The sequence below is a fragment of the Pinus tabuliformis genome, chromosome 9 (genome assembly GCF_031772625.1).
Source record: "Pinus tabuliformis cultivar Carrire ecotype Pingquan chromosome 9, CPIR1, whole genome shotgun sequence".
In the NCBI taxonomy this organism is placed as follows: Eukaryota; Viridiplantae; Streptophyta; class Pinopsida; order Pinales; family Pinaceae; genus Pinus; species Pinus tabuliformis.
The window spans coordinates 211503027-211520451 of record NC_142307.1 but is presented as its reverse complement, the minus strand read 5'-3'; the positions used below and the strand labels follow the sequence as shown (position 1 = coordinate 211520451).

The window sequence follows — 17425 nt, the reverse complement described above, 5'->3', positions numbered from 1 at the left end:
AATAATAATAATAAAGTTATAATTTAGTTTTGTTTTGTTTGTTAGGTATGTGAGTCTTCAAATGATTAGCACACTTAACCTATGGCTTGAATTTGTACGACCTAGGGGCATCTAAGCCATCGAAATCACTTAGGGATCGAACTCGGATTGTGCTACACCAACCCTTAGCGTAGTTAGGATTTTTCCCATGGAGTTTCAAATCAGTGACCTTCACATCATGAAGTGACTTAACATAACACCCTGTCACTATATAAATATATATTCTACGTCCATAAACAAATTAATAATTTTAATATTTTCTTTTAAATGTTAACCATGTAATATTTAATATAAAATAAATATATTGATATCTATCGAGTTGTAATTAACCTTCAAATGCAACCCATATAAGGAAATTTCATTTTAACGACGCAAGGACGATTTTTTCATTATTTGAAAAATTGCTGGCTCGAACCCGGAGCATGAGATCTCCTTCCGAATAATACAAAACTTTTCACTGCATTATTGAAAGTTTATGAGATGACGACAAATAACAAGTGGAAGTTGAGTAGGATCCCATAACCTTCCCACACATATCATGAATAAAGTTTTACAGATGGCGACAAAATATAAAAAGTGGAAAGCCACGAGGATCCCCATAACCTTACTGTTAGGCACGACTCTAGTAGATTCATTGTATTTAAATGCTTCAAAATTCAAGCAATTTAATCCATACAAATCAATCTTCATGTGATGACTTAGATAAGTGATGTGATGATGGAAGCGTAGGTAAGCGTTATAAATTTAAACCTCGTTGTGGTAGGTGCATACTTCGCAACCCAAGCTCAGAGGAGTAACGTGTTAAAGAGGAAGAGAAAACAAAAGGAGAAACTCTGCCGATATTAATTTGAATATGATGAATAAAAACGAGCAACCTGCCCCTCATGCAGTGATTGTGCCATTTCCTGCGCAGGGTCATGTTAATGCTATCGTGAATTTGGCCCAACTGCTGGCAATTCGGGGATTTTTTATCACTTTCGTTAATACCGAGTGGATACAGAAACGCACGGTGGAAGCTTCGAGAGACGCTAAATCTATTGTCTGCGGGGATGATCCGGAGTCGGAACAGCGACGAAGTAGGGTTCGAATTCTGTCTATGCCTGACGGTTTACCGCCCGACCATGGTCGCACATCCAACATGGGCGACTTATTTGTTGCCCTGCAAAAGTTAGGCCCCGCTTTGGAGGACCTCCTTAGAAGCGCTGAAGAGAAATCACCATCATTTCCACCCATCACGTTCATCGTCACAGACCCCTCCATGTCTTGCACTCTTGCACGGAGGATGTGGCAACCAGTATCAAAGTGCCCAGGGTTATCTTCTGGCCAGTGTGCGCTGCTATCTCGATTTCTCAATGCTACGCCAACTTGCTTATGTCGGAGGGATATATTCCAGTAAATGGTATGTTTCTTCACTCCTATATCAGATCTCTTCATTTCGATAGTTTCATTCCATTAATAACAGTTTTATTGGAAAACTCTATTTCCATTTCAGTTTGGTTATGAATTTTTTATTATTATTGGTGTAGATTTATCTGAATTTAAAATTTGTTTTGAAATATGGATTTAGTTTGATTTTGGCTTTTAATTTTTTATCGTTTTTTGGTAAATTTGGAATTAAGATAGATCTAGCCTGATTTAATTATTAATTTTTAAACAAATTATATTAAAAAAAAATTCCATGAGAATATCATAAATTAAGAATACCACTGGAAAAATAAACTATATCAAAAATATTATAACAAAAACCATGAATTAAAAATACAATAAGAAAAACCATTTTATTTTTATTTTTATTTAATTAAAATATTAAACATTATAATAACTCTATCCCACTTGATTTATCAATTATATTTATTTATTTGTAAATTTATTTTACTTTATAAATAGTTATTTTCCTTTATAAAAATAAAAATAAAATAAAATATATAATTGCACAATTTCTTAAAAACTTATCCCAACCCATTTTTTTTATTACTTTAAAATTATATGATTATTAATAATAAGTCATTTTTTATTAAATTGAAACTAACTTACTATTTATTAAATTTTTAATAAATATGTTATCTAATAATATAAAATCAATTATAAAACATATAATAAACTAAATAGTTTTTTTTTTCTTTAATGATATCATACATTGTCTGGATATCTTCGGCAAAATCACATAATCAATCTTTTGTCGACGCGTTTCGAACCAACCAGTGTGGTTCATCGTCAGGACAAGTTGAAGAACTGATCAGGCTAAGCTTGATTAAATAGAGTGTGCAGAGACTCCAACGGCTATATTGCAACGGCTAATTTTGACCTGAGGATCAAAGTCAAACCCTTGATTTCTATTAATAGAAGCATATAATTAATTATTATTAGTTAATTGAGTAATAAATATAATGGTCATTATATCATCATATTTATTAAATAACCTATATTTAATATTATCCCCAAATTATTTAAATATAATTAAATCGTATTAAATTACTATTATTCCTAGAAATTAGTTACAATCGGTAAGTGTGTATTAATTTAATAATAACTATTTAAACCCAAGGGGTCCAAAGGTGAACTAGAATTATTGGTCATTAATAAATAAGGTAAATTAAATATAAAGGTCATTAATAAATTAAATCTTCAAATAACCTAAATTTATTATTATTTAGATATAATAAATAGTATTAAATTACAAATATTCTTATAATATAGTTACAATAGGTAACTGTGTAATAATTATTAAAATTCAGGGTCCAAAGGTGAACTAGATCTCCTCTAAATTTAAAACTTCTATATTTACTTAATAATTTTTATCTTATAAATAGTATTCTAGTTAAGTAAATACCATAATTAAAGTACATGTTAATCTAACCTAGTAATTTATATCCATTAAACAATCAATATTTATTACTAAAATTATTTACTTACAAGGTTTAAAAGGTTTATTTTAATTAAATACATATGAATTCAGTTAAAGGAAATAACTAGGTTAAAAAACAAAGCAAGGAATCTGATCAAATTTTAAACTACCCCCTCGGATAGGATAAAAGCCATAATTGGCCCGAAACTACTAAAACCAAATTACTACCTCCTGCAATCCAAGACACACCCGCCAAGAACAGAAATTGATATCATACAATTTGATATTTAATAATATTATTATTTTAATTTATTTATAACATTAGGAGAACTATATTATTATCAATTTAATTATTATGATTATATTTTAATATTGTAAATTGATATGTTTATGTTTTAGAACAGACTAACTATGGTGGGTTGGGTTTTTAAGTGTGTTTATATTAAAGGCTAGTTTGGTACTAACAATTTTTCTTTTGTTTTGATAATCCCTATTATCTAATATTTTAGTCAAATGAAATTATTTACCCTAATATCTAATATTTTAGTCAAATGAAATTATTTCACATAGATGTTGTCATTCACACAGATATTCAAATATGAGCTACTGACGTGATGAAATATAATGTCATGATTCCAAAAAATAGACTCACTCCCAAAATAAATCAAAAGTTGAAATCCATGAACTGTTCATCAAATTTAATGTTTAATTTATTTTATAGACTTTCTGGCTTTTCCAAAAATATATACAAAGCTAAGTATATAACTTCCATTAAAACAAGAAAAACGCCTCCTATGTGAATTAGTTAAAACTAAACTTCATTGTGATAAACAGAAAGCCAATCAAATTAGTAAATAGATGTAAAAAAAAAAAAACTTTTTGCTTTATTAATATTAAAAGAATTAATAACTCACTGGTTTTATGATATGACACTGGGTCGATTCCAACCACTATCACTATAATTTCATCTAAATATAATCTCATCTAAATATGTATATAAATCTTTTCCGCACTCTTAAATAAATCTAAAAATTGAAACACTGAACGTTCCATTGAACTGCCACTCAGATCTAACAGAATAGATCTACTTTACCTTTGGTTAAAAATTGAACCATCCTTCGTCTTTCCCATCGTTTTTCCCTGCTGTAATTTTGTGAAGAGGCACTGGCTAGCTGTGATGCCCTTCGTGAGGAGTAATGTTGGAAAATTAGTAAATTTTACTGTGAGATAAACTCTATTTGATGAAATATATAAACTCTGTTGTTAAGTATTGTTAACCATTATGATAATTAATTGTGTTATCATTATTCAATGTGAGTATATGATTAACTGTGGCTAACCACTGTGAAGGTGGTTAAATAAAAGAAACCCTAACTGCCTTGAGGAGGCAGTTGAGTCCCCAAGAGGAAAAAGGGGAAAATGCCAAGTCTGGTTGGGATCAGATGGCAGAAGGAAGAAAGAAAAGTGCTATGTCTGGTTGGGACCAGATGGCATGTTTATGAGGAAGAGAATTCCTGAATCCGCTATGTCTGGTTAGGATCAGATAGCGAGAACTGGCATAGCCAGTGAGATTGCATACGAGATCTGCAGATGTGCTTGGGGGTGGAAGATCGAGGAGGATCTTCCTACGGACGGGTGGTAGACAAGCATTACATACAGGTTTGCGCCTAAGCAGGTATGGCTTATTAAACTTATAAACTCAGAAATGACTTTATCTTTCTGTGGTAAGCCTAGTAACTGCGCAATGATTTTGTCTTTCTGTGGTAAGCCTATTAACTGCGCAATGACCTTATCTATCTGTGGTCAGACTATTAACTGAGAAATGACTTTGTCTTTCTGTGGTGAACCAAATAAATTAGAGGGAAATAAACTGTTTATTACCTAGAAAAGAAAACCCTCTATGCGCTCGGTAGAGTCGGTAACTGCATTTCCATTTAAGAATGTAAACATTGAAAATATATTGAACCGAGAACTTGTAATACAGACAGTAAACCAAATATTAAAATAGATAGGAACTATTTAACCCAAATCTGTACCCTGGAGTGAGTAATGTTTAAAGAAATAAAATGAACCATAAAACAAAACAGCTACGTTCTTATAACAACTCAAAATAGCAACAAACAGTGGCGAGATCGAACCATTATCAAGGCAAGAGTGAGCCGAACATTTGTCGACAGCCTAAATACAAACTCTGATGTGAAAAAGAACAATATCTCTGCTATTACATAAGTAAAACGACAAATCTGAAATTATGTACATGCATATTATAGACATAATCTACAGGCGAAGATATTCCTGTTCAAGTAACAAATGAAAAGGTCAATACATTATGCATGCGTATAGTTATATGCAATGAATGCTGGTTCTAAGGTGCCACCGCTACGGCGTAAGCGTGTGCTTAACTGGCAGGGCACCTTGCCGAACTAAGAACCAAGATATAGCCACTACAGGATAACACATACATTGAAAAGAAATCATACGGCGACTCGTATATCAAACGACTTCAAAGTAACAGTTGTGGAAACAGCCAATCCATACCGAGAACATAATATAGCCATTTCAAAATACCAGAACTCGCACGACAAACTTGTAACTGAATAACAAAGGATTAACATTATAAACTGTAACAATATTTGTTATGAAGTAACGTCCGTGAGTCGGGAAAAACCCTGAAACAGAACAGTACATTTACATGCAACTCAAGCCGGCGTATCGTGCCTAGGCGGAGTTCCGCCTGAGGTTGGTAAATAAAAGAAAAACAACCAGATATAAATGACTATACAAACTAGAAAATGAGTCATATAGCTTCGCAGTAAAGGAACCCCGGATGCATGGCGGGGAAATTGATTACAATAGCAAAAACCACGGCCACCCTGTTCAGTGGAACAGAGGTTCAGATAATACTCTGAGAAAAGAATACGAAAGCAGGACCTTCGGAAAGCAACCAGCTCTTACCCGTAGTGGAACGGATGAGGAAGGGAAAAGCCAGACTCCTTCCCAACGCCGACCGGTCGCCGAAGCACCTCCTGAATACATTGAAACAATTAAACTTAGAGCCCCTTTGGAATCACTGTGAACAATGACAAACAATCTAACAGCGGGAAAGGTTAAATCCGGCATCATGAGAAAAACTCCAGAAGTTAAGCAAAGAACGAGCACGTCCATACCTGTGTCAAAAGGAGAAGCCGCGGCATGACACCGTGCTCTGGGTTTGAGAATGAAACCCCGGTATGGCAGAGAGCCACCAAAGTCCTCGGCTGCACACAGTCGCTCTGAAGTGAAAACAAGAATAAGCCGAGAGGAAACAACACTTAAATATTTCACCGTGAAACCCTGCTTCGTGGCGTAATTCGCAACCTTCGATCTGACTGACCATCTTTCAACCGTTCGATCGACAAGGAGGAACCAGGAAAGATTATGGGCGCGAAATGGTAAGATCGAGGACCTGTCCTCATAACACTTGTAGCCTGAAACACGCCACCGCACATGGTCGTTTGAAGACTGACCACTGATCGAGCCAGGTGGACGGCATACAATAAGCGGAAGCCGTAAGCGGCAGAACTTCACCACATCAGTATCTCGGGGAGGCAAGCCAGTACAATACATAGTAAATGCCATAAAGGTTTTAATTAAGAAGGCAAACCGTCCACTGTACCCGGGACTTGTCGTGGAACCAAAACCATAATCGCCACATACCAAAGATAACATATATAAACATATTAAATAAACGGGTATGGGAAGACCATTAACCCATGCATGCATGTCTTACAAAAATGTAACCATTACAATATGTCAAGTGGGATTTAGTTGTGCTGCATATGATGTGCATGTCGAACTATATATATATATATATATATATATATATATATATATATATATATATATATATATATATATATATATATTTGTTATTGGTACGAGGAATATCCATACAAGGTTATGTGCAAGCTTACTATAAGTTGGTAAGTAAAAAAAAATTAAAAAAAACTTTACCCCTGTGATAGAGTGTGACAAATTGGTATCAGAGCCCAGGTTACAACTCTGTGGCCTTGGGTAAACTTTAATAAGGCAGTAATGCTTAAATAATACAATGACAACCATATTAAGAGTATACTGAATTATATAATCACAGCTGTTGAACTAGTCAATCTTGTACAGGTAACAACAGAATGAGAAGAACAAGTAGCGCTCCTCATAGGAACTTGGAACAAACTGATAATGCAGCTCATCCTCAAGGGAATCCTGAGCTATGGGTACAACTGGGAGCAGAAGGCCGCAATACTGATTCGGCTATATTGAGGACAGTTCAGGAGCTGAAGGACGAAATGGTCCGTTTGCGAGAGGACAATGCGAGATTAAACATGGAACAGGAGAGGATTCTGAAAAGCTTATCCGACAAACAGCATCATCAACAGTCCCCTCCTAGACCTGAACAAACATGAGTAACAGATGAACATAGCTATCATACGGAACAGGAGGAAGTGGAGGACAGGGCAGAAACGCGAGGCGAGAAGTCTGTTAACGCCTCCGAATATCAAACTCCAAAAAGACCGCGAATAGAGTAACAAGGTGAGTTTCGGAAAATTAAGCCACCTCAATTCGATGGGGAATCAGAAGAAGCCGCGGAAGCATGGCTAATTAATATGAATAAGTATTTCCAAGTGTACGAGTATGATCACCATCTTAAGGCCCGACTAGCTATATTCCAGCTGCAGGCCAAGGCCACATTATGGTGGGAAGAGGTCAAGATGGTGTGGGGAGTGAGTGAGCACGATGTGACTTGGGAGGCTTTTCAAAGATATTTTAAGGAAAAATACATGACAGAACGCTTTTATGATGAAAAAGCACGAGAATTCCATAATAAGCTTCTTGGACAACAAACCATAGATGAATTCATAATCAAATTTACATCACTGCTTCGTTATGTACCGTATATTCGAGAGGAGAGGGCTAAGGTGCAGTGGTTTGTTAGTAGTCTACCCCTGACAATGCGAGAAAGGATCGAGTTTGACAATCCGAAGACGATGGATGAAGCAATTCGAAAGGCTAGACTCTGTTACCATCAGAGTAAACAAAAAGGAGAAGGTTTTGGGAAGTGCTGGGCTGACAAGAAGAGCAGCAGAATGGCTGTGGGAAATAAGGGAACTCGCAGCAGCTTCCACAAAGGATTCTCGAAAGGGGCCAACACTAAAAACCCATCGAGAAGTCAAAGCAGATTTAAGCCACCTGCTGAATCAAAATATAGCGAACAACAGGTTAGAATGGATAATGAAGGTGCAACAAGGCCACAAGTTCAGTGCTGGGGCTGTGGTGGACCCCATTATATTAGAAATTGTCCTCATCGGAAGGAAAGCGATAAGCTGTCCCAGATCTATGAAGCTTCTATAGTGGGAGACGTGGCCAGATCCATACCCAGAATAAATGCAGCACTTGAGGATCGACAAGCTGACTACCAGGCAACCATGATCGAGTTTGAAGGTAAGATCTTTGATCGAACTGTTTCTGTTTTAGTAGATCCAGGAGCTACTTTAAGCTATGTAAGTCCCAAAGTTGTGGAAAGCTGCAGTTTGCAAACTATTAAGTTTAAAAATCCCTGGTTAGTACAGTTGGCCACGGGGACCAAAAGACGAGTACTGACTAAGGTCAGCAGCTGTCCACTAAGGTTAGCTGGTCAGACAATAACAACAGAACTAAACGTACTCCCTCTTGGATCTTATGATGTGCTGATAGGAATGGACTGGTTGGAAAAGCGATGGTCTGTAATTAACTGTAAGATAAAAACAATTTCTTACCGAGATGAACAGGGAGTGGAAAAAGAGATTCAAGGCATCCAAAAATCGGTGCAGATCCGGCCAATTACGGCCTCACAGCTAGTTAGAAGTGTGCGGAAGAAATGCCAAATATATGCAATACAGGTGGGGTACGCTGGGTCTGGGGATTAAATTACGACTGTGGAAAATATACCGGTGGTGCAAGATTTTGCTGATGTATTCCCAGAGGAAATCCTAGGGCTGCCGCCCAAGCCGGATTTGGACTTCACCACCGAATTGGTACCCGATGCAGCCCCAGTATCCCGTGCACCCTACCGGATGAGTGTGCCGGAATTAACTGAGTTAAAGATGCAATTGCAAGAGTTGTTGGATATGAAGTACATTCGCCCTAGTGTATCCCCTTGGGGGGCTCCCGTGTTGTTTGTTAGGAAAAAGGATGGAACTCTACGGATGTGCATAGATTATAGACAGTTGAACAAATTGACAGTTAAAAACAAATATCCACTACCTCGCATTGATGAGCTATTCGATCAGGTGAAGGGGGCGACAATCTTTTCAAAGATCGACCTGAGGTCGGGCTATCATCAAATCAGAATGAAGGATGAGGACATAGCCAAAACCGCATTTCGTACTCGTTATGGACATTACGAGTTTGTGGTACTGCCTTTTGGGTTGACTAATGCACCTGCGACATTCATGTGCTCGATGAACAATGTATTTCACCAATACTTAGACAAATTTGTGTTAGTCTTTATTGATGACATACTTATATACTCCCGAAATATGAAGGAGCATGAGGAGCATCTTAGAATAGTGTTACAGACGCTACGGGAGCATCAGTTATATGGCAAATTTAGCAAATGTGATTTTTATAAAGAACAGATCCAGTATTTGGGACACATCATCACCAAAGAAGGTATAGTTGTGGATCCTGAAAAGATCAAAACCATAATGGAATGGACAACACCCAAAGATGTAGCAGATGTTCGATCCTTTATGGGGTTGGCTGGTTACTACCGACGGTTCGTAGAAGGTTTCTCCCGGATTGCATACCCCATCACTTCTTTGCAAAAGAAGGGGAAAGTGTTTAAGTGGACAGCAGAATGTCAGCGGAGCTTTGAGTAGCTCAAATACCTGCTCACCACCGCACCTGTGCTGAGTGTTGCAGACCCAGAGAAAGAATATGTAGTTTACACAGATGCAAGTAAGGAGGGCGTAGGTGGGGTGTTAATGCAGGAAGGAAAGGTGATCGCATATGAATCCCGGAAGTTAAAAGAGCACGAGCAGAAGTATTCTGCTTATGATATGGAATTAACCGTGGTGGTTCATGCGTTGAAGATGTGGTGCCATTATTTAGTGGGAAGGAAGTTCTTGCTGATGACTGATCACCATAGTTTGACTAGCTATTTTAGTCAACCAACCTTGAACGCGAGACAAGCAAGATGGGTGGACTTTTTGGGAGGTTTTGATTTTGAAATTAAACATTTGAAAGGAAAAGAAAACCGGGTAGTTGATGCATTCAGTCGAAAAGTGCACTGCCTTTATGAAATCGGTATTAGTAAGGGACAGTTCACCCTTGATAAGGAAATTGAAGAGGCTGCTGCTCAAGATCAGATTTATCTACAAAAGAAACAACTGGTGCAGGATTTAAATACCCACATAATGCAACAAGGGTACACTTTGAATGCAACTAGAATTTTGTGCTACAAAAAGAAGGTTTATGTACCCAATCAAAGCAGTATTAAAGAAAAGATTCTGGATAAATATCATAGAAGTCCTTATGCGGGACATCCGGGCTATCAAAAATTGATCACCTCGCTTCGGAAAGAGTACCACTGACTAGGCATGAAGAGGGATGCGGATGGAATATCTGGCGCGTTGTTTAGAGTGCCAGCAAGTTAAGGCTGAACATCAGCACCCTGCGGGTTTACTGCAGCCATTACCTATACCAAAATGGAAATGGGAGACCATTACCATGGACTTTATTACGGGACTGCCAAAATCTAAAAAGAATAATGATTCTATAATGGTTGTAGTAGACAAACTCAGTAAGTCAGCTCACTTCATACCGGTTCAATCCACCTACCGTGCGGCTCAAGTCGCAAATATTTTTATGCAGAATATATTCAAACTCCATGGGCTGCCAAAAACAATAATATCCGATCGTGATGTGAAATTTACATCAGTCTTTTGGAGGACCTTGTTTGAAGGGCTGGGAACTCAATTGAACTTTAGCACCGCTTATCATCCGCAAACCGACGGGCAGACTGAGCGGGTGAATCAGGTGGTGGAAGACATGTTGAGGTCGTACGTGATGCAACAACCTACTCGACGGGAGGAGTATTTGCATCTGGTTGAATTTGCTTATAACAATGGTTACCATGCGTCTTTGAAGATGAGTCCATTCGAAGTGCTTTACGGCCGGAAATGCCGTACACCATCCAGTTGGGGTGGACCAGAGGACAAACTCTTGTTGGGTCCCGAGATGTTGGAGGAGATGGAGGTCATGGTCAAAAAGGTCCGGGCTAATTTAAAGATAGCTCAGGACAGACAAAAAAACTTTGCAGATCGGAAGAGGACATTTAAAGAATATCAGGTTGGTGAACATGTGTACGTCAGAATCCGAGCTAGGAAAAGTACTCTTCAATGGAATGCTTGCACCAAACTGGCACCTCGTTTCTGTGGGCCTTTCCAGATTTTGGCGCGAGTGGGGCCAGTAGCTTATCAGCTAGCCCTACCCAGCCATATTCGAGTTCATAATGTTTTCCATGTATCAGTTTTAAAGAAATATGTCTATGACCCTAGGCACATAATAAGTTGGCAGGATATTCAGGTAAGAAAAGGGATGTTAATAAACGTAAAACTAAAATAGAATTCTCGTAAGTAGCTGACTGAATACTGTGTGTTTCAGGTGGAACCGGAAGGAGAGTTCATGGTCGAGCCACTGAACATATTAGATCAGAGAAGAGTCGAGCTGCGGAAAAGGATCATCCACCAGGTTAAAGTGCAATGGTAGCACTTTGGGCCTGACGAGGCCACCTGGGAGGATGAACAGAGTATGAGGGAAACTTATCCCAAACTATTTTTGGCTGAACAGCAACATCGGGACGATGTAGAACTTCAGGAGGGGGAGATGTGATGCCCTTCGTGAGGAGTAATGTTGGTAAATTAGTAAATTTTACTGTGAGATAAACTCTGTTGTTAAGTATTGTTAACCATTATGATAATTAATTGTGTTATCATTATTCAATGTGAGTATATGATTAACTGTGGCTAACCACTGTGAAGGTGGTTAAATAAAAGAAACCCTAACTGCCTTGAGGAGGCAGTTGAGTCCCCAAGAGGAAAAAGGGGAAAATGCCAAGTCTGGTTGGGATCAGATGGCAGAAGGAAGAAAGAAAAGTGCTATGTCTGGTTGGGACCAGATGGCATGTTTATGAGGAAGAGAATTCATGAATCCGCTATGTCTGGTTAGGATCAGATAGCGAGAACTGGCATAGCCAGTGAGATTGCAGATGAGATCTGCAGATGTGCTTGGGGGTGGAAGATCGAGGAGGATCTTCCTACGGACGGGTGGTAGACAAGCATTACATACAGGTTTGCGGCTAAGCAGGTATGGCTTATTAAACTTATAAACTGAGAAATGACTTTATCTTTCTGTGGTAAGCCTAGTAACTGCGCAATGATTTTGTCTTTCTATGGTAAGCCTATTAACTGCGCAATGACCTTATCTATCTGTGGTCATACTATTAACTGAGAAATGACTTTGTCTTTCTGTGGTGAACCAAATAAATTAGAGGGAAATAAATTGTTTATTCCCTAGAAAAGAAAACCCTTTATGTGCTCGGCAGAGTCGGTAACTGCATTTCCATTTAAGAATGTAAAAATTGAGAATATATTGAACCGAGAACTTGTAATAAAGACAGTAAACCAAATATTAAAACAGATAGGAGCTATTTAACCCAAATCTGTACCCTGGAGCGAGTAATGTTTAAAGAAATAAAATGAACCATAAAACAGAACAGCTATGTTCTTATAACAACTCAAAATAGCAACAAACAGTGGCGAGATCGAACCATTATCAAGGCAAGAGTGAGCCGAACATTCGTCGGCAGCCTAAATACAAACTCTGATGTGAAAAAGAACAATATCTCTGCTATTACATAAGTAAAATGACAAAACTGAAATTATGTACATGCATATTATAGACATAATCTACAGGCGAAGATATTCCTGTTCAAGTAACAAATGAAAAGGTCAATACATTATGCATGCGTATAGTTATATGCAATGAATGCTAGTTCTAAGGTGCCACCGCTGCGGCGTAAGCGTGTGCTTAACTGGCAGGGCACCTTTGCCGAACTAAGAACCAAGATATAGCCACTACAGGATAACACATACATTGAAAAGAAATCATACGACGACTCGTATATCAAACGAGTTCAAAGTAACAGTTGTGGAAATAGCCAATCCATACCGAGAACATAATATAGCCATTTCAAAATACCAGAACTCGCACGACAAACTTGTAACTGAATAACAAAGGATTAACATTATAAACTGTAACAATATTTGTTATGAAGTAACGTCCGTGAGTCGGGCAAAACCTTGAAACAGAACAGTACATTTACATGCAACTCAAGCCAGCGTACCGTGCCTAGGCGGAGTTCCGCCTGAGGTTGGTAAATAAAAGAAAAACAACTAGATATAAATGACTATACAAACTAGAAAATGAGTCATATAGCTTCGCAGTAAAGGAACCCCGGATGCATGGCGGGGAAATTGATTACAATAGCAAAAACCACAGCCACCCTCTTCAGTGGAACAGAGGTTCAGATAATACTCTGAGAAAAGAATACGAAAGAAGGACCTTCGGAAAGCAACCAGCTCTTACCCGTAGTGGAACGGATGAGGAAGGGAAAAGCCAGACTCCTTCCCAACGCCGACCGGTCACCGAAGCACTCCTAAATACATTGAAACAATTAAACTTAGAGCGCCTTTGGAATCACTGTGAACAATGACAAACAATCTAACAGCGGGAAAGGTTAAATCCGGCATCATGAGAAAAACTCCAGAAGTTAAGCAAAGAACGAGCACGTCCATACCTGTGTCAAAAGGAGAAGCCGCGGCATGACACCATGCTCTGGGTTTGAGAATGAAACCCCGGTATGGCAGAGAGCCACCAAAGTCCTCGGCTGCACACAGTCGCTCTAAAGTGAAAACAAGAATAAGCCGAGAGGAAACAACACTTAAATATTTCACCGTGAAACCCTGCTTCGTGGCGTAATTCGCAACCTTCGATCTGACTGACCATCTTTCAACCATTCGATCGACAAGGAGGAACCAGGAAAGATTATGGGCGCGAAATGGTAAGATCGAGGACCTGTCCTCATAACACTTGGAGCTTGAGACACGCCACCGCACATGGTCGTTTGAAGGCTGACCACTGATCGAGCCAGGTGGACGGCATACAATAAGCGGAAGCCGTAAGCGGCAGAACTTCACTACATCAGCATCTCGAGGAGGCAAGCCAGTACAATACATAGTAAATGCCATAAAGGTTTTAATTAAGAAGGCGAACAGTCCATTGTACCCGGGACTTGCCGTGAAACCAAAACCATAATCTCCACATACCAAGGATAACATATATAAACATATTAAATAAACGGGTATGGGAAGACCATTAACCCATGCATGCATGTATTACAAAAATGTAACCATTACAATATGTCAAGTGGGATTTAGTTGTGCTGCATATGATGTGCGTGTCGAACTATATATATATTTGTTATTGTTACGAGGAATATCCATACAAGGTTATGTGCAAGTTTATTATAAGTTGGTAAGTAAAAAAAAAATAAAAAAAAACTTTACCCCTGTGATAGAGTGTGACACTAGCCGCGACGGATAAGGGAGGCCGGACAAGGTGGGTCAGACGAGCTTGGTGAATCCCGCCATTCCACGCCATCCGGGCCCAATTGGAAGTGAGGCAGTGGATAAGGGAGGCTCGACAAGGTGGGTCAGACGAGCTTCGTGAATTCCGCCATTCCACGCCATCCAGGCCCAACGGGAAGTTGCACGCCACTATCTTCCACTCCAAACGAAGACAACATATTTGGTAGCTGCCACGATTTTACGATTGCAGTAACATTTTATGTTATCAGAACCCAATTCTCATTCACAATTACTTACCAAAATCGCCAAAGAAAATTACTGAATTCATAATTTTCTGATAAATACACAGTTCTATCAAGTTTTGTCACAAGTGATGGATAACTTTTAACTAATTGCAGTTAGTCTTGGAATGCATATTCAGCAACCTCTATACTTGTTTCACTGGATATTTCTATTTCCTTCCCAAAAAAGCCGTAACAATTTTGATAATTTATGATCTCCATTGGATGCTTCATTTTATTTCTATATATATATTAAATACAATTAAAGTGGCAGTAGGTATTTAGTAGGTATTTTTGTTGTTAGGTGAAATTTTTGTTATGGTGAAAATAAATTCAACACTAATAAAAAAATTATTTGCATGACCAAAATTTTAAAATTTGACTATAATTGATAATTATAATTTTAATTTAAAAAAAATAGTTAAAATGTTATCAAAATCACATCAAAATTTTTATTATTTAAAAAAAAATAATTACCTCTTCAAAATTCTTTATCAAAAATCATAAAAAATTATCCAACTAATCAAAAGCTTAGAATTAAAATCCAAATGTCCAGAAAGATTTTAGACGCAAGTCAACCCTTACATTCAAGTTGATCACATCTGGGGAATCCCAAAGGGAAAAATTCCCTCGATGCTTTATAAAAAATTTCATAAAGGTTTATAGCAAAAATTGATGAATACCAAACGAATAACAACCACTGATTAACCAATTGAAATGATTAACCACTTCCAGTGAATAACCAACTGATTAACGACTTGAACGGATTAACAACCTACCTCCGCAATGACTCGTGCTACCGTGGTAAGAGTTTGGGGCTTGCTTCCTTTGTTAAGGGGTTGGCCTATGTATAATGAAATAAAGAACCAAGTAAAAATATACATGAAAATTGAAACAAATGAAAAATATGAGAGGTCAAGGTTTTTATATATATATATATATGTGTGGGTAATTTCACTAATTTCACACATAATTATATGTTTTCATTAATTATTGCATATAAAACATCAACCACAATATAATTACTACAATAGTTCTATAATATAATTAATAATGGATGTATAATGGTCCAAATAAAATTTAGAAGTTATTTTTTTGAGTTGTGTTACAATAGTTCTATAATATAATTAATAATGGTCCAAATAAAATTTAGAAGTTATTTTTTGAGTTGTGTTTTTAGAATAAGTATGATATTTTTTATTTGAATTTTTATATAGTTGTGTAATAATTCTTGTATGTGAAATGTTAATTTTATTTTGAGTGTTTTAATAGTGAGAATTAAAAATGATAATGAGAAAATATTATATATAAATTATTAATTTTTTTTTTCTTGATTAATTCACTATTAAGGAAAAGATAAATGTTATTATTGCTTCTCATGGCTATCACATATCATTTTCTTGTTTTTTAGAGTTTCAGTTACTTTTTATACACTGATAAGAGACCATGCACTACTTAACAATCAATAAAAACCACCCAAGCAGCCATAGAGGCCTTCTTTAAGCATTTTGAGGACATATTAATAGAAACCACTCAACAAACCATACAATCATTCTCTAAGCATTTTGGGGACATACACTTATAATGCTAAAGTAGGTCAATTCCTCCATGGGATCACTCTTCCTATACTATCATGTGAGTATTGGAGTTTGTTGTTTGTCTTTAGTGGAGGATTCATAATTATGCTACTAACCTAGTGGTTGAATTATTAAAACATTTTTTTAATGGATGTCTTAATAAAGCATTCGCTACAACATTGAATAACTTGGATTATAAGCATGGTTGTATAATTTAGACTATAAGAATGGTTATGTTGAGCGATTTACACATTGTTTCATATGCTAATAATGTTCAAATAGTGTTATATTGAATAATGACCAACTCATTCACACATTAATAAATAAAGTTTAATGGTATTGGAGCTTTATTTGACATGACAGAGTTTGGTTTATTGATTGAAGTTGTGTTGTCCCTTGCACTTGTTTGAGTAAATGATATCACCAACTATGCTATTTTTTTCCAATCATAAATAAGTGAATTGGTACCATGAGTCCAAATCTACAAAATATTTTCCAATTCTAAACAAAGGTCGACATGTTGGTTTACATATTTGAAGAGAAAAGTTTAGATTAAAGGTTGCATTGTAATAGAAATGGTATTGCTATGATAGAGTGATTTGCATAGAGCTCTGAAAATAGTTTTTTTAATCTATTTTGGACAAGGGTTTTCTATTACATGTAGGTATATAGTTGGCCATGCTAAATGTTTTATTCCTGCATTCTCATCTATATTTTAATTTTTTGTTGTTGCGCTAAAAATATATTGTATACATAAAGTAATTCCTTTGGAAAAGTACAAATAGAACTTAATACATATAGAACTAATACAATAGATCAATGTGATCACATTGATAAATTCTATTTTAGTTGGGATATCAACATGTAAAGGAGTTTCACCAAAGACATAGTTCTTAGTAATATGGTATTTGCAAAGTAATGGTTTTTATTGGCATAATTATTGTTATGTTGCTAGTTGATTATTGTGTGCAAGTTACAAAAAACAGAAAGCCATGACTTTAAGCTTGAACAATAATT

At 36.9% G+C, this 17425-nt stretch overlaps 1 pseudogene; it reads left to right on the top strand.

The window, feature by feature from the left end:
* The first annotated feature begins 859 nt into the window (after positions 1–859).
* Positions 860–17425, top strand: part of LOC149147898 (UDP-glycosyltransferase 85A8-like) — a 41117-nt pseudogene continuing 24551 nt past the window's right edge.